This window comes from Nycticebus coucang, chromosome 4 (assembly GCF_027406575.1).
Source record: "Nycticebus coucang isolate mNycCou1 chromosome 4, mNycCou1.pri, whole genome shotgun sequence".
Taxonomy (NCBI): domain Eukaryota; kingdom Metazoa; phylum Chordata; class Mammalia; order Primates; family Lorisidae; genus Nycticebus; species Nycticebus coucang.
This window is the reverse complement of record NC_069783.1, coordinates 19133685-19152890: the sequence shown is the minus strand read 5'-3', so window position 1 is coordinate 19152890 and position 19206 is coordinate 19133685. Positions and strand designations below refer to the sequence as shown.

General features: G+C 37.6%; 1 protein-coding gene across 2 annotated transcripts in view; it reads left to right on the top strand.

The window, feature by feature from the left end:
* The window catches only part of LDAH (lipid droplet associated hydrolase), a 141429-nt gene that overhangs the window by 69098 nt on the left and 53125 nt on the right, over nucleotides 1–19206 (top strand). The gene's annotated exons all lie outside the window — the stretch shown is intronic.

Here is a 19206-nt window from a genome sequence, read left to right as displayed (position 1 = left end):
CCTGTTTCTGCCAGCTGATTTGATCAGTCTGAAATTCCTTATGTACTATGGGTTACATAACTAGTGTGGAATCTTGTGTGGTACTATTTTTTTTCTTTGAGAACATTTTAATAAGCACATTTGAACTGCTCTCCACTTCATATTCTGAACTCTGCCAGTACTGTTCACCTGGCTCTTAACTCAAACACACTAAATTAACTTTATATCTTCAAATCTTTGCATTTGCTCTTCCCTCTCCCCGAAAAACTCTTTATCAAAACGTGTTGGTCCAGCTCACTCCCTAAATGCCTTTGCACAAATGTCACCCTTCCTCGACACCGTCTTCAAACACCCTGTTTAAAACTATACCAACACATATGACAGTTCCTAGTTCTCATTATCTTATCTGCTCCCCACCCTAGGACTTGTGATTATTAACATTATGCAATTATGCATTTTGACTCAATTATTGTTTGTTGCTGAAATTGTTATATAATCAATATTTATTATAACTCATTTATTATGGCTAATGAACATGCAGGTTTTACTCAATCACACATTTATTATCAATTGTGTCTTACTTATTTCTTAATTTATAATTTTAATTGACAAAACTTGTGTAGATTTGTTGTGTACAACGCAATGTTTTGAAATATATATAGTGGAATGACTAAATCAAGCTAATAAACATATATATTACCTTATCATTATTTGTGATAAGAACACTTGAAATCTCTACTCTTTTATCAATTTCAAGAACACAATATGGTATTATTAACTTTCGTCACCATGTTGTACAATAGATGTCTTAACTTTTTTCTCCCATCTAATCAAAACTTTATATTCTTTGGCTAGTATCACCCCGTCCTCATTCCCAACCCCCAACCCCTAGTAAACACAATTCTACTTTCTACTTTTGAGTTCATCTTTTTAAAATTCCATATGTTGTGTGCCTTGCTTAAATTTAACACAGTGTCATCCAAGTTCATCAGTGTTGTCCCACAAATGATAGGATTTTCTTCTTTTTTAGGGCTGAGTAGTATTTCATTGTACACAGACATACACAAACCACATTTTATTTGTCTATTCACTTATCTGTTGATCTATTTCCGTATGTTGGCTATTGTGAATAATGATGCACTGAACATAGGAGTGTAGTTATCTTTTCGACATACTGATGTTTTTTCCTTTGGATATATACACAGTAGAGAGAATGCTGGATCATATGGTACTTATAATTTTTTGGGAAACCTTCATAGTTTTTTCCATAATAGCTGTGCTAATTTACATTCCAAACAACATGTAAGAGTTCTTTTTTCTTCACAACCTTTTTACCAGCTCTTGTTATCTTTTTTCTTTTTAGTAACTCTTAACAGGTGCAATGTGATATCTCATTGTGGATTGATTTGCATTTCCCTGATGATTAGTGATGTTAAAATTTTCCATATGCCTCTTAGCCATTTGTATGTCTTCTTTTGAGAAATCCCTACTCAAGTCCTTTACCCATCTTTTAATGAAGTTATTTATTTTCTTGCTGTTGTGTTTTAAGTTCCTTATATACTTTGAATATTAATCCCTTATCAGATGTATTATTTGCACATATTTTATCCCATTCCATGGGTTCTCTCTTCACTCTGACAATTATTTCCTGTATTGTGCAAAAGCTTTTTAGCTTGATGTAATCCCATTTGTCTATTTTCACTTTTGTTGTCTGTGCTTTTAGGGTTACATCCAAAAAATCATTGCCCAGACTAATGTCATGGAACTTTTTTCTTGTGTTTTCTTCTAGCAGTTTTATGGTTTTAGATCCAAAACCATCGGATTTAAGTCTTTAATCCATTTTAGCTGATTTTTTTATTTTTTTATTAAGTCATATTTTTATATATGCTATGACATGAGTGTTTAGTTTTATTCTTCTGCATGTGGATATCCTGTTATTCCATTTATTAAAGAGACTGTCCTTCCCCCATTGGTACCTTTGTTGGTTCTTGGTACCTTTGTTGAAAATCACTTGACCGTAAATGCATGGATTTACTTTTGGACTTTTATTCTGTTCTATTAGTTAGTTGATTGTCTGTTTTAAGCTACTACCATGCTGTTTTGATTGCCATATCTTTGGAGTATCATGAAGTCAGGTAGTGTGGTCTCCAGCTTTGTTCTTTTTGCTCAAGATTTCATTGGCCATTTGGAGCTTTTTGTGGTTCTATAGACATTTTAGGATTTTTTTTTTCTATTTCTATAAAAAATGTTATTAGAATTTTTACAAGGATAGCATTGAATGTGTAGATTACTTTGGATATTGTGGACATTTTAACAATATTAATTCTTTCAATCCATGAGCATGAGTTACGTTTCCATTTCTTTGTGTCTTCTTAAATTTCTTTCATCAATGTTTGATTTTGCATCCTGCAACTTTACTGATTTTGCTTATTAGTTTGAACAGTTTTTTGTGGAGTGTTTAGGATTTTCTGTACATATCATGTTGTCAACAAACTGGGGCAGTTTTACTTCTTCCTTTCCAGTTTGGATGCCTTTTTTTTTCTTACCTAATTGCTCTGGGTAAGACGTGCGGTACAATGCTAAACAGAAGTGGTAAAAATCGGGTACCCTTGTTCCTGATCTCAGAAGAAAAGCTTTCAACTTTTTAATGTTGACAATCATGTTAGCTTATGGGTTCATCATATATGGTCTTTATTGTATTCAGAAATATTCCTTCTGTTCTAATTTGTTGTTCATAGATTGGAAAACTCAGTATTATAAAGATTTTATAGTCCTAATCAGAATCTCAACAAGGTGTTTATGGAACTTGAGTAGCCAGTTCAAAAATGTTTTTGCAAATACAGACAGCCAAAAATCCAAGGCATTCGTTAAGAACAAGAAGATGGGATTTGAGCACTAAATATCAAAATATAAATGGGGCGTTGTGGCAGGCGCCTGTAGTCCCAACTACTTGGGAGGCTGAAGCAAGAGAATCACTTAAGCCCAAGAGTTTGAGGTTGCTCTGAGCTGTGATGCCATGGCACTCTACTGAGGGCAACATGGTAAGACTCTGTCTCAAAAAAAAAAAAAATATATATATATATATATGACTTAAATATATATATTTAAGACTGTCTTGAAAATTAATAAATATATATATTTTTAAGACTGTCTCAAAAATATATAACATATTATATATATTATAATTTATATATAATTATAATATATATTCTATGTAAATAAGAAAATATATTATAAATCTCTTCATAATAAGATATTCTGCTCTTGGTAGAGTTAGAAAAGTATACCAGACTACAAAGCCTTGAAATAGGTACATTCACATACGTGTGTGTGTGTGTGTGTGTGTGTGTGTGTGTGATTTACAACAGAAATGCAGGGAAAAGCAGGGAAAGGGCAGCCTTTGTACTTAATAGTTCTGTGACAACTGGGTTTTCATATAGAAAAAATTAAATGAGAGCTATATTTCCCATCATACATGGAAATCACTTTTAGGTAGATTGTAGACCTAAAGTGAAACAAAACCACCCAACTTTTCAAGGTATTATTGAAAAATATTGGCTGCCAAGGAGCCTGCTCTGACTGTGAATTGTGGCCAAGCTATCTTTCTTACCAGATCATGTTCCTGCAGCTCTAGGTGGTACTGACGAGCCAGAATCCAGGCAAAGGTGAGAAGTCACCTTTTTAATTATTATTTTTGCTGCCATTTCAGTTGCTACCAAGAAACTGCTCTTTGCCTGCAAGGAGAAGTCTTCCTGTGGGACGGGGAAGGAAGCTCCTTAAGCCCTTCGCTTAAGAGGCTTCAGCAGGACAGTGAGAAGCCCTTCCTTTCTCAGTACCAGATATTGCTTTGCATAAATCCTCCCTTGTTTGAAATCTCTCACATCTTGTTAAGTCTAACAGAACATCTATAATGCTTTCAAGAATAAAAGGACTCATGTTATTAAAATTACCTAAAACATTAGAATTATCTAAAAGGCAGAATTTCAGGTGATATAGATCAATTTCAATATTTGAGTGATGCTATCAGACAGGTCGCTATGGAAAATGACTGTCCACAGGAGAAGATGAAGAAGAGACTGATGAAACTAATTTAGGGCTTTCACATGAAAGCTATAACCAGGCTCTACCTGAGTGTGCTGGATGTTTTCCCGTGTAATGCTGTGTCTCCTGCTCAGTGCAAGCTCCCAAGTGTGTGGGTGGCTCTCCTAAACCCCGTCGGGGGAATGATCACAGGGTATTTGCTTATATGTTCAAAGTGGTAGCCGAGCATGATGACAAAGCCCACCAGGAGAGGACACACGGGAGGACCCTTAGGTCTACTGGTCATCACAGTGAGTTCCTCAGAAAGTGGAGGAATGTGAACTGAACTCTGGTTTTCATGATGATGCAGAATGCAGAGGCTTGGGGTCAAAGGTCCAGCCCAGCACTGAATGGGTGTCAGATCCAAAGCCACGTCACCTTACTTGAACTAAATCCTTAGATCACCGCCAAGTCCCAGCAGCCTTGACTTTTTTTTATCAGATACGCTCAGAACATGAGAAGCCAAGTGCTGTCTTTGACTACTCATTGGACGCATCTTCCTTTCCTTAAAAGAGCAGCAAAAGGGATGGGTGTGGTGGCTCACGCCTGCAATCCCAGCACTCTGGGAGGCCGAAGCGGGTGGATCTCTTGAGCTCAGGAGTTCGAGACCAGCCTGAGCCAGAGAGAACCCCGTCTCCCATCTCTAAACATAGCCAGGCGTTGTGGTGGACACTGAAGTCCCTGCTACTCAGGAGGCTGAGGCAGGAAGATCACTTGATCCCAAGAGTTTGAAGTTGTTGTGAGCTATGATGATGCCACAGAACTCTACCCAGGGTGAAAGAGTCTTACTTGAAGAAAAAAAAGAGGGAGAGAGGCTAATGGTTCTTTACAAGAAGCCCAGACAGAGAAGTTGCTGTTTGTTATTCTGCCCTGGTGCTCAATCCATGGACTCTGAATCCAGCTTATGGCAGTCACTGGGGCCAAGGGAAGACCCTTTTGGCCAGTCCCCCAGTCTACTAGATATTCATAACACACTGTTGGGCAAACACGTACTGTGGCCTGGTCTGCTTGTACTCCTGGGGCCCACAAGGAGGACTCAGGTAAGATGTTCTGGGGCCCTTTGTTCTCCTTCCCAGAGTGCTGAGATTACAGGCCTGCACCACCACATGCCAGAAGTGTTAGCCTCACACTGGGTCAGAGGTGGGCCTGTGTCTGGGCACCAGAGATGTTCTAGAACAGCGTGTCTCAGCCTTTTTGATTACATGGCACACTGGAAACTTTAGTTAAACTTCCCCAGCACACTTAATTATGTTGATCAAAAAGAGGGTAAAAAAAAGGATATACTTAACTGTGCTTTAAACTTCTTATTTTATTTTATTTTTTATTAAATCATAGCTGTGTACATTAATGCAAAAAAAAAAAAAGAAAGCTATAACCAGATACAACCTAAGAATAGGGGAAGGGGGAAAGGGAGTGGAGAGAGGGGGGAGGTGGGTAGAGGGAAGGGGATTGGTGGGATCACACCTGCGGTGCATCTTACAAGGGTATATGTGAAACTCGGTAAATGTGGAATGTAAGTGTCTTGGCACAGTAACTGAGAGAATGCCAGGAAGGCTATGTTAACCAGTGTGATGAAAGTGTGTCAAACGGTCTGTGAAGGTAGTGAATGATGCCCCATGATCATATCAATGTACACAGTTATGATTTAATAAAAAAAAAAAAAGATCCACCCCCCCCAAAAAAAAGAAGAGACTGAGTCCACAAAAACCTACATTTACTCTCAGAGCCTGCCAGATGAAGTACATTCAGTCCAAATTCAGAAGGAAGAGTGTAAATAGTTATACAGTAGAACCTCTGTAAGTTGACCACCCAATGGACTAGAACAAACTGGTCAACACACAAAGGTAGTCAGCAGAAGGAACTTTCCTTTTTTTTTGAGACAGAGTCTCACTTATGTCTCCCTCTATAGAGTGCTATGGCATCACAGCTCACAGCAACCTCAAACTCTTGGGCTTAAGCAATTCTCTTGCCTCAGCCTCCCAAGTAGCTAGGACTACAGGCACCCACTACAAGGCCTGGCTATTTTTTGGTTGTAGGTGTCATTGTTGTTTGGCAGGCCAGGGATGGGTTTGAACCCACCAGCTCCGGTGTATGTGGCTGGCGCCCTAGCCACTGAGCTACAGGTGCTGAGCCAAAAGGAACTTTCCTTGAGTACATGTGGTACTTGTCTGGTCTATGAAAATTAGGTCAACTTAAGGAGGTGGTCAATGTGGGGAGATAATCAACTGTGGAGGTTCTACTGTATATAAATGAAGTAATAAAGCAAATCACTAGTATCTGAACTCAAAGGAACAGATTCACAACTGAAGTTATACACAGCTGAAGGCTTGAGCCTACATTGTAGAACAGATAAGAGGTAGCAGTATCTAACTTATAAAAAATAATTTTGATTAGAAAAACATTTTCCTGATTTGGGAATTAGAGAAGAATTTCAAAAATAAGACACAAAGAGCAATAACTATAAAAGAAAAGAACTGAACCCAAATTTAAAATGAGCTAAAGATTAGAATAGACACTTCTTCAAAGAAAACTTAATGAAGGCCTGACTATTAAGTATATGAATTTACCCTAGAAAAAATGCTATGTACCTCTTTGTTGAATATCAGTACAGTTACCTTTGAAGTACTCCCCTTGAGAAGCTATTTACCAATGCTAGTGCCTAGCCCACCCTCAAAGCAATTATGCAACTCTTTTTCTGGAATGATCATCAAAGCTGTATATAAAGGATTTTATACAGCTTGGGGATTCGTATGTCATCATATGGCATACAAAAACGCAGCAGAAGAAATGATTGCCACTCACCAAGACACTGTCACATGTCAACATGAACACCCCTGTGGACACTTACATACTAAGGTTATGAAACCCCCACACTGTACCACCACATCAGCATGGTTAGTCAAAAATGAAAGATAAGTGTTGGCAAGGATGTGAAGGAACTGAAATCCTATATACTGTTCGTGGGCACATGGCTGGGGGGGAGGTGCTTGTGAATTGATACAACTAATTTGGAAAACTCTTCAGAATTATCTACTACAGCTGAACAAATGAATAAGACCTAGTATCTACTTTAAGGTCACATAGCCAACAGAAACACGTGCACATACCCAGCGACATAACACAAAAATGTTGAAGTTGCTACTCCATCCTAACAACAAGTAAAAAGCTGAACAGATCAAAAAATCATTTCTTCTTAGATCCATAAGAGAGGGGAGGACTCAGGAAAAACCACCATCCCCAAAGTTTGGAGAGACAGACGGGCAAATACAGGGAGTCATGCCTTATCAGAGCACAGACTCACGAATGGGAAGCCCCATAGGAACCATTGCTAGGGTGAGAAGACCTGAACTGTTATTGATCAATTGCTGGAATCTCAGTGTGGACAACTCTGAAAGTTAAAAATTCCAGTGGGGGAACCCCACAATTTTGTTAGATTTACTTCCAAGAGCTCCAATTAGATTTTCACAGTAAATATTGCAGAGAAGTCCCCATGTGCTCTGACAGAAGGAAGAGGAAAGGAACCATTTTGAATTATGTCAGAGCACTGTGCTCTTTTTAAGAAAGCCTGACCTCGGCGCCTGTGGCTCAAAGGAGTAGGGTGCTGGCCCCATATACTTGAGGTGGTGGGTTCAAACCTGGCCCCGGCCAAAAACTGCAAAAAATTAAAAAATAATAATAATAATAATAAAGCCTGTCCTTAGAAGAAACTGTACCAGATTTTAACTTGATGGTGTATTATCAGAGCCTGACGAACCTGAGGGAAGGGAAAGACCCAATTCTAATCAGCTCTAGTCGTCTATGTCAGAAAAGAGAAATACCCAACCCTAGACTGCTCGACCCATCCTGCCCCACCTAAATGGGGAGAAAATTACTGAGAAACCACTTGTTCATAGATGAGAGGCATAGGCTTACTAAAAGGCTGGGACCTAATCACAGGTGGTAGAATGCTGCCCCTCTCCTTGCCCCACGTTGTATCCCCACGTTACTAAAAGCTTACAGCCTACTCATAGCAGTTACTTTTACCTGGTACATCATGTCTGGCTATCAAGAAAAGATTATTAGGCTCGGTGCCTGTAGCTCAGTGAGTAGGGTGCCAGCCACATACACTGAAGCTGGCAGGTTGGAGCCAAGCCTGAGCCTGCTAAACAAAAATGACAACTGCAACCAAAAAATAACCAGGCATTTGGTGGGCGCCTGTAGTCCCCACTACTCAGGAGGCTGAGGCAAGAGAATCTCTTGAGCTCAAGAGTTGAAGTTGCTGTGAGCTATGATGCCATAGCACTCTACCGAGGGTAACATAGTTGGACTCTGTCTTAAAAAAAAAGAAAAAAGATTATTAGGCACACCCAATGGCAGAAAACACAGTTTAAGGAGATAGAGCAAGCAGCACACCCAGACATGAAGGGATGTTGAGATTATGAGATGAGAGATTTAATTCAACTGTGATTCATATGCTAAAGGCTCTGATAAATAAAGTAGACAACATACAGAAACAGATGGGAAGTGTAAATAGGGAGATGGAAATCCTAAAGAAAAAGACAAATGCTAGAGATAAAAAATACTGTAACAGAAATGAAGAATACTTTGGGTGATCTATTAGTAGACTGGACGTGGCTAAGGAAAGAATCTCTGAGATTAAGAATGTCCCAAAAGAAACCTCTAAAGCTAAAAAGCAAAGAATAGAGTCTCAAAACTCAGCATATTCAAAGAACGTGGGACAACTGCAAAAGAAAATGCTACGAAAGCATTTGAGGTGGTGGGTTCAAACCTGGCCCCGGCCCCTGGGCCCCGGTTTGAACCCACCTGGCCTGGCCCCTGGCCCCCGGTTAACTAACCCACCTGGCCTGGCCCCTGGCCCCCGGTGATGAAAATGTGTCAAACAATCTATGAACCAAGTGTATGGTGCCCCACGATCATACTAATGTACACAGCTATGATTTAATAAAAATAAATAAATAAATAAATAAATAAATAAAAAGGTGTGATGTATGTGTAAGGGAAATATCAGATGGAAAAGAGATAGAAACAAAAGAAATATTCAGACAGTAATGACTAAGAAATTCCCCAAATTAATGTCAACACTAAATCACAGATTCAGGAAGTTCAGAAAGAGAAAAATATAGGTCTGAAACTCAGGTCTACATAAAGAAAAGCAACAAAAAAGGAATAAGTAGAGGTGAAATAAACCATTTATTTTTCTGATTCTTAACAGATTTGTTCAAAATAATAATAGCACCAATGTTTTTGATTTTGTATGTTCATATCTTTTATCTATATGTATGCTTATATATAAATGGAATTAATGACAACAATGATACAAGAAATAAGAGGGAAGAATTGGGGTTATTTATTTTTTTTTTTTGAGACAGAGTCTCACTTTGTTGCCCTTGGTAGAGTGCTGCAGCGTCACAACTCATAGCAACCTCAAACTCTTAGGCTTAAGCGATTCTCTTGCCTCAGCCTCCCAAGTAGCTGGGAGTACAGATGCTCACCACAATGCCTGGCTGTTTTTTGGTTTGTAGTTGTCATTGTTGTTTGGCAGGCCCAGGCTGGATTCGAACCTGCCAGCTTCAGTGTATGTGGCTGGCGCCATAGCCGCTGAGCTACAAGTGCCAAGCAGTTATTTTGTTTGTTTTTATAAGGTAGTCATTGTGAAGTGTTATAGTACTATTTAAAATTGGACTTGTACTACTCGGGAGGCTGAGGCAAGAAAATTGCCTAAGCCCAGGAGTTGGAGGTTGCTGTGAGCTGTGTGATGCCACGGCACTCTACTGAGGGTGATAGAGTGAGACTCTGTTTCTAAAAAATAATAATAATAAAATAATAATTGGACTTGTACTAATCATAAATGTATATTGCAAACTTTCTGACAGCTACTCAAATTAGTTTTTCTAAAAAATGTATAACTGATATGCTAAGAAAGGAGAGAAAATAAAATCATATATAATGCTTAATTGAAACCACAAAAGGCAGAAAAAGAGTGGACGACAATAATAACAATAAGGACAAAAAGAGAAAATAAGAAAAAATATAACAAATATGGTTGATATTAATATCACCGTATCAATAATCACGTTCAATGTCAGTGTTCTAAATGCACTGATTAATAGACAGAGATTGTCAGAACATATCCAAAAACAAGACCCAACAATATGTTGTCTATAGGAATCCCACTTTAAATATAAAGACACCTATAGATTTAAAGCAAGAGGATAGAGAAAAATATACTAGACTAACAATAACCAAAAGAAAGCAGGGAAAAGATATATTAATTTCAGACAAAACAAATTCAAAGCAAAGAAGGTTCTTAGGGTTAAATAAGGGCATTACATAATGATAAAGAGGTTGAATTTCAACACCCCTTTGTCAGATATGGACAGTTTGAGCAGGCAGTAAATGAGTAAGGATGCATTTAAACTCAACAACACTGTTAATCAACTGGATGTAATTGACATTCATAAACTCCTTCATTCAACAAGAGCAGAATATATATTCTTTTTATTTTATTTTTGAAACAGAGTCTTACTTTGTCACCCTGGGTAGAGTACTGTGGTGGCATAGCTCACAGCAACCTCAAAATCTTGGGCTCAAGTGATTCTCTTGCCTCAGCCTCCCAAGCAGCTGGGACTACAGGCACCAGCCACACTGCCTGGCTATTTTTAGAGGCAGGGTCTCACTCTAGCTCAGTCTGGTCTCAAACCTGTGAGCTCAGGCAGTACACCAGCCTCAGCCTCCCAGAACGCTGGGATTACAGGAGTGAGCCACTGCACTTGGCCCAGAATATACATTCTTCTCAAGTTCACATGAAACATTCACCAAGACAGACCACATTATGGGTATAAAACACATCTAAACAAATTTAGAAGAGCAGAAATCATACAGTGTCTGCTTTCAGATCACAGTGAAATTAAACTAGAAATCAATAACAGAAAGAGAACTGTAAGCTCCTAAAATACATGGTGATTAAAGAACAAACTTTCTAAATAACACATGGCTTAAAAAAGAAATTTTAAGAGAAAGTAAAAAAAAAAAAAAAAAATATGAACTAAATGAAAACGAAAACACAACTTTTCATAATTTGTGGGACACAATAAAAGGAGTGCTTACAAAGAAAATTAATGGCATTTATATACTAGAAAAGAAGGAGAACTGAAATGAGCAATCTAACTTTCCACCTTAGGAAACTAGAAAAAAGAACAGATTAAATCCAAAATAAGGAGAAGAAAATAAATAATAAACAGTAGAGCAGAAGTCAATGAACTTGGAAACAAGAGCTCAATAGAGAAAATCGTGAAACCAAAAGCTGGTTCTTTGAGATGGATAAAATTGGTAAGTCACTAGCCAGCTAAGAAAAACACAGATTACTAAAAGAACGAGGCGATAGATATCACTACAGACCCTGTAGACGTTAAAAGGATAAAAAAGGAATCCTGCAAACAACTCAATGCCCACAACTCTGATAACCTGGATGAAATGAACCAGTTCCTTGAAAGACACAATCTGCCAAAACTCACACAGGAAGAAATAGACAACCTGGATAAGCCAATGTCTATTAAAGAAATTAAACCAGTGATGAAAAATCTTCAAAACACCCAATGGGTTCCCTGGTGGATTCTACCAAACATTTAAGGAAGGAACTATGACAATTCTCTGCTACCTATTTCAGAGGATAGAAACAAAAGTAATACTTCCTAACTCATTTCTTTTTAAGCTTTTTTTTTTTTTTTTTTGTAGTGACAGAGTCTCACTTTACCGCCTTCGGTAGAGTGCCATGATGTCACACGGCTCACAGCAACCTCCAGGTCTTGGGCTTACGCGATTCTCTTGCCTCAGCCTCCCAAGCAGCTGGCTTCCTAACTCATTTTATGAGGACAGCATTTTACTCTTACACCAAATCAGACAAAGGCATTACAAGAAAAGAAAACAACCATCAATACCTCTCATGACCATAGATACAAACATCCTTAACAAAATATTGGTAAATCAAATCTACAAAGTAGAAGAATTATATACAATGACCAAGTGGAATTTATCTTGGGCGTGCAAGGGTATATAAAACATTTGAAAATTAGAGTCCAGAAATTTTACTTTACCCAAAATATTTAATTATAAGCTACCAGGAGGCTTGTGAGAAAGCAGGGGACTGAATCCCATCCTTTTATCAGGAACCTAAAGCTGTAATAACTAGTGTACTCTCAAGGTAACAGCATTAACCCATTCTTGAAGGCAGAGTCCTCAATGACCTAATCATCTCTTAAAGTGGCACTTCTCAACACTATTGAGTTGGGGATTATGTTGCAACACTTGAACACTGGGGGACACATTTAATCTCAATACGGTTACAGTACATGGAAATGAACCACTTTATAAAACATCCTGTCTAGTATACTATTGTTCTTGGTCAGTTGAGAAATTGGATCAATAAAACCAATGACCAAAAATGCACTTTTAACCCTGAAAAATAAAAACTAAAAAATATTAGTAACAGCATGTGTATGATATCCCTGGATTGAAAATAACTCTAAAGTTTATAAGTAAAATAAATAAATTGTGGTATATTCATACAATGGGAGACTATGTAGCAAAGATAATAAATAAGCTATTGCAACATATATCAACATGAATTAATCTTGTAACATTGAGTGAAAGAAGTAAAACCACAGAAGCATACTGTATGATTACATTTTTTTTTTTTTTTGCAATTTTTGGCCGGGGCTGGGTTTGAACTCACCACCTCCAGCATATGGGGCCAGCGCCCTACTCCTTTGAGCCACAGGGGCACCGCCCATGATTACATTTATATGAAATTCATTAACAGGCAAAACTGAGCTGTAGTGTTAAGAGATGCTAAGTATTAATATAAAACAAGGTAAGGATGTGGTTATACTATTAAAAGATGGCAAATATTGGTGTAAAGCAGTGGTTCTCAACCTGTGGGTTGCAACCCCTCTGGACTGTACTAAAAGTTCACGGCATTAGGAAGGTTGAGAACCAGTAATCTAAAGGAAGGTTATCTAAAATTTGGAGTTGCGCTTAGAAGGTGAGAAGCAGGGCTTATGGCAATGTTTCATTTTTTGAAAAACACATGTGTGGACACATTTTTTCCACACCCTGTCTAGCTGGCCATATTAGACTTAGTTGTTATATTGTATGTTTCTGTTTTAGACATTCTCTCTGTGTATGTTGTACTTAATTTAAAATGTGGTCTTAGACAATTAAGGTTATGGGGGGGGAGCAGAAAGAGGGATGGAGGGAGGAGGGTGGGGCCTTAGTGTGTGTCACACTTTATGGGGGCAAGACATGATTGCAAGAGGGACTTTACCTAACAATTGCAATCAGTGTAACTGGCTTATTGTACCCTCAATGAATCCCCAACAATAAAAAAAAAAAATAAATAAATAAATAAATAAATAAAAAATAAAATGTGGTCTTAGAAAACAGTAAAACCATTCTTGTTGTTTTTTTGTTTGTTTGTTTTTATTGTTGGGGATTCATTCATTGTTTTATTGTTGGGGTACAAGAAACCAGGTTACACTGATTGCATTTGTTAGGCAAAATCCCTCTTGCAATCATGACTTGCCTCCTAAAGGTATGGCACACACCAAGGTCCCACCCCCCTCACTCCTTCCCTCTCTCTGCTCTTCTTTCCCCACCCCCACCATGTCCTTAATTGTCCTCATATCAAAATTGAGTACATAGGATTCATGCTTCTCCATTATTGTGATGCTTTACTAAGAATAATGTGTTCCACTTCCATCCAGGTTAATACAAGGGATGTAAAGTATCCATTTTTTTAAATAACTGAATAGTATTCCATATACCCTAGCTTGTTAATCCATTCAAAACCATTGTTTTCCTTCTCATTTCCTGTTCTATAGTCTTTAATATTTTGATCTGCTCTCTATTTACATTACTCTATTAGTAGGGATTGAGCTATTTTGACTTTTCTGATCCACCATAAATTATTTTTATATATTAATTTCAAAAATAATAGTAAGTTTACATTTAAAATGGTCTTACTGATGCTTTTATTCTTACTGCAGTATTATTAAACACATGTCCAGAGCAACCCCCACAAGGGATCATGAGGTAGCTACTGCAGAGGATTCCACCTATAAAATGTTAGAAATGACAGAAAGGGAATTTAGAAGATAGATGATAAAAACAATGAAGGAAATGATGGAAACAATGGAAGGAAACTTCTGATAAAGTGGAAAATAACCAAAAGAAAATCCAAAAACAGAATTAAGAGATGAACAATATAGAGAAAATGGAAAGAATGTAGCAGAGCTGAAGGAACTGAAGCAGTCAATTAAGGAACTTAAAGATGCAATAGAAAGTATCAACAATAGATTAGACCATGCAGAAGAAAAAATCTGAGAGGTAGAAGACAAAGCTCCTGAGATAACTCAGTTAAAGAGGCAGAAAAGAAGAGAGAGAAAGCAGAACATTCACGGACAGAATTATGGGACTTTGCAAAGCATTCAAACATACAAGTTATAGTATCCCAGGAGAAGAAGAACGTCCCAGGGGAATGGAAGCCACACTAGAGAATATTATAAATGAAAATTTCCAAAATATCATCAAAGATTCTGACACACTCCTTTTAGAGGGATATTGGACTCCAGGTCACCTCAACTCTAACCGAGCTTCTCCAAGACACATTATTATGATGAACCTGTCCAAAGTCAAGACAAAAGAAAAGATTCTACAAGCTGTCAGGAGTAAGCATTAGTTGACCTACAGGGGCAAATCAATCAGGCTGACTGCAGACTTCAAGCAAGAAGACAATGGTCATCTACTTTAACCTACTTAAACAGAACAATTTCCAGCCAAAAATTCTATATCCTGCTAAGTTAAGCTTTAAAATTAACAGAGAAATCAACTCATTTACTGATTTGCAAACATTGAGGAAATTCGCCACAACAAGGCCAGCTCTACAGGAATTACTTCAACCTGTTCTACACAATGATCATCACAATGGATCAACAGCAAAGTAAGAACTCAGAAACTAAAGGACAGAACCTAACTTCCACAATGATGCAAAAGATAAAACTACGCAATGGACTCTCACAAAATAAGATGAATAAAAGACTACCACACTTATCAATTATCTCAATAAATGTTAATGTTGAATTCCTCATGGAAGAGGCCTAGATTGGCTGATTGGATTAAAAAACACAAGCCTTCCATTTGCTGTCTGCAGGAAACACACCTAGCTTCAAAAGACAGATTAAAACTCTGAGTTAAGGGTTGGAAGACAATGTTTCAGGCAAATGGAATTCAGAAGAAAAGAGGTTGCAATCTTATTTTCAGATACATGTGGATTTAAAGCAACTAAAGTCAAAAAACACAAAGATGGTCACTTTATATTGGTCAAGGGAAAAAACAAGAAGATGTTTCAATTCTAAATATTTTTGCACCCAACTTAAATGCTCCCAGATTCTTGAAACAGACCTTACTCAGTCTGAGCAATATGATATCCTATACCACCACAATAATGGGACTTTAACACTCCTCTTACACAGCTGGACAGATCCTCTAAACAGAAATTAAACAAAGATATAAGGGACTTAAATGAGGCCCTAGAACAACTGTGCTTGATAGATGCATATAGAACACTCCACCCCAAAGATAAAGAATATACATTCTTCTCATCACCTCATGGAACATTCTCCAAAATTGATCATACCCTAAGACACAAAACAAACCTCAATAGAATCAAAAGAATTGAAACTTTACCTTGTATCTTCTCAGACCACAAGGCACGGAAGGTGGAACTCAACTCCAACAAAAACATTAAACAACCTTCTGTTGAATGACAGTTGGGTGCAGGAAGACATAAAAGAGGAAATCATTAACTTCCTTGAGCACAACAACAATGAAGACACAAGCTACCAAAACCTGTGGGATACTGCAAAAGCAGTTCTGAGAGGAAAATTTATTGCTTTAGATGCCTACATTCGAAAAACAGAAAGAGAGTGCATCAACAAACTCACAAGCCATCTTATGGAATTGGGAAAAAGAAGAACAATCTAAGCCTAAACCCAGCAGAAGAAAAGAAATATCCAAAATTAAATCAGAGGTTTATGAAATTGAAAACAAAAGAATCATTCATAAAATTACTGAAACAAGGAGTTGGTTTTTTGAAAAAATAAATAAAATAGATAAACCTTTGGCCAGACTATCTAGAAATAGAAAAGTAAAATCTCTAGTAATCTCAATCAAAAATGATAAAAGGGAAATAACTGATGCCACAGAGAGATATAGGAGATCATCTCTGAATACTACCAGAAACTCTATGCCCAGAAATTTGACAATGTGAAGGAAATGGATCAATATTTGGAGTCACACCCTCTCCCTAGACTTAGCCAGGAAGAAATAGAGCTCCTGAACAGACCAATTTCAAGCACTGAGATTAAAGAAACAATAAAAAAGTCTTCCAACCAAAAAATGCCCTGATCCAGAAGGCTTCACACCAGAATTCTATCAAACCTTCAAGAAAGAGCTTATTCCCGTAGTGCAGAAATTATTCAAAAAAATTGAAGAGAAAGGAATCTTCCCCAACACGTTCTACGAAGCAAACTTCACCCCGATACCAAAATCAGGAAAAGACCCAACTAAAAAGGAGAATTTCAGACCAATTTCACTCATTAAAATAGATGCAAAAATTCTCAACAAAATCCTACCCAATAGATTACAGCTTATCATCAAAAAAGTCATACATCATGATCAAGTAGGTTTCATCCCAGGGATGCAAGGCTAGTTTAACATATGCAAGTCCATAAACATTTTCACTGTCTCAACAGTAGCAAAAACAAAGACCATATGATCCTCAATAGATGCAAAAAAAGCATTCAATAAAATCTAGCATCCTTTTCTAATGAGCACACCGAAGAGTATAGGCATAGGTGGCACATTTCTTACATTGATCGAAGCTATCTATGACAAACCCACATCTCATATTTTAATGAACAGAGTAAAACTGAAAGCTTTTCCTCTTAGAACTGGAACCAGACAAGGTTGTCCTCTGTCACCATTACTATTCAACATACTGCTGGAAGTTCTAGCCAATACAGTTAGGCAAGACAAGGAAATAAATGGAATCCAAATGGGAGCAGAGGAGGTCAAACTCTCCCTCTTTGCTGACAATATGATCTTATACCTAGAGAAGCCCAGAGTCATCAAAAAATACAGTAATGTCTCAGGATATAAAATCAATGTCCACAAGTCAGTAGCCTTTGTATACGCCAGTAACATCCAAGATGAGAGGCTAATTAAGGACACAACTCCCTTCACCATAGCTTCAAAGAAAATGAATACCTAGGAATATACCTAACAAAAGAAGTGAAGGACCTCTATAAAGAAAATTATGAAACCCTAAGAAAGGTTAACAGAGGATATTAACACATGGAAGAACATACCATGTTTATGGCTGGGAAGAATCAACATTGTTAAAATATCTGTACTTCCCAAAGCTATCTACTGATTCAATGCCGTCCCTATTAAAATACCAACATGGTACTTTCAAGACTTGGAAAAAACGATTCTGTGTTTTGTATGGAACCAGGAAAAAAAAAAAAAAAACGTATAGCTAAGGCAGTTCTTAGTAATAAAAACAAAGCCAGAGGCATCAGCATACCAGGTTTTAGGCTGCACTACAAAGACATAGTGGTCAAGACAGCATGGTACTGGCACAAAAATAGAGACATAGACATTTGGAATCGAATAGAAAACCAGGAAATGAAACTAACATCTTACAGCCACCTAATCTTCGATAAACCAAACAAGAACATACACTGGGGGAAAGACTCCCTATTCAATAAATGGTGTTGGGAGAACTGGATATCCACGTGTAAAAGACTGAAACTGGACCCACACCTTTCTCCATTCACAAAAATTGATTGAAGATGGATAAAGGATTTAAATTTAAGGCATGAAACAATAAAAATCCTCAAAGAAAGCATAGGAAAAACACTGGAAGATATCGGCCTGAGGAAAGACTTCATGAAGAAAACTGCCGTGGCAATTGCAACAACAACAAAAATAAACAAATGAGACTTAATGAAACTGAAAAGCTTCTGTATAGCTAAGGAGACAACAACCAAAGCAAATAGATAACCTACACAATGGGAAAGGAAATTTGCATATTTTGAATCAGACAAAAGCTTGATAACCAGGATCTATAGAGAACTCAAATTAATCCACACGAAAAAAGCCAACAATCCCATATATCAATGGGCAAGAGACAGGAATAGAACCTTCTCTAAAGAAGACAGATGAATGGCTAACAAAACATATGAAAAAATGCTCATCATCCCTAATTATTAGAGAAATGCAAATCAAAACCATCCTGAGATACCATCTAACCCCAGCGAGAATGGCCCACATCACAAAATCTCAAAACTGCAGGTGCTGGCATGGATGTGGAGAGAAGGGAACACTTTTACACTGCTGGTGGGACTGGTAAGTAATACAACCTTAATGGAAGGAAGTATGGAGAACCCTCAAAGAACTCAAGATAGACCTCCCATTTGATCCTACAATCTTAGCACTGGGCATCTACCCAGAAGGAAAAAAATCCTTTTATCATAAGGACACTTGCACTGGACTGTTTATTGCAGCTCAATTTACAATCGCCAAAATGTGGAAACAGCCTAAATGCCCACCAACCCAGGAATGGATTAACAAGCTGTGGTATATGTACACTATGGAATACTATTCAGCCATTTTAAAAAATGGAGACTTTACAGCCTTGTATTATAGTGGGTGGAAGTGGAACACATTATTCTTATTAAAGCATCACAAGAGTGGAGAAGCGTGAATCCTATGTACTCAATTTTGTTATGAGGGCAATTAATGACAATTAATGACACGGTGGGGGTGGGGAAAAGGGAAAGCAGAGAGAGAAATAAGGAGAGGGATGGGGGAAAGGAAGAGCAGAGAGAGGGAAGGAGGAAGGTGGTGGGGTCTTGTTGTGTGACACACCTTTTGGGGAGAAGACACAATTGTAAGAGGGACTTTACCTAACAAATGCAAGCAGTTTACACTGGTTTCTTGTACCCTCAATGAATCCAACAATTTAAAAAAAAAAAAAAGTGATTAAAGTAGAATCACACCAAAAAAGAAAAAAGTGAACTGTCTCCA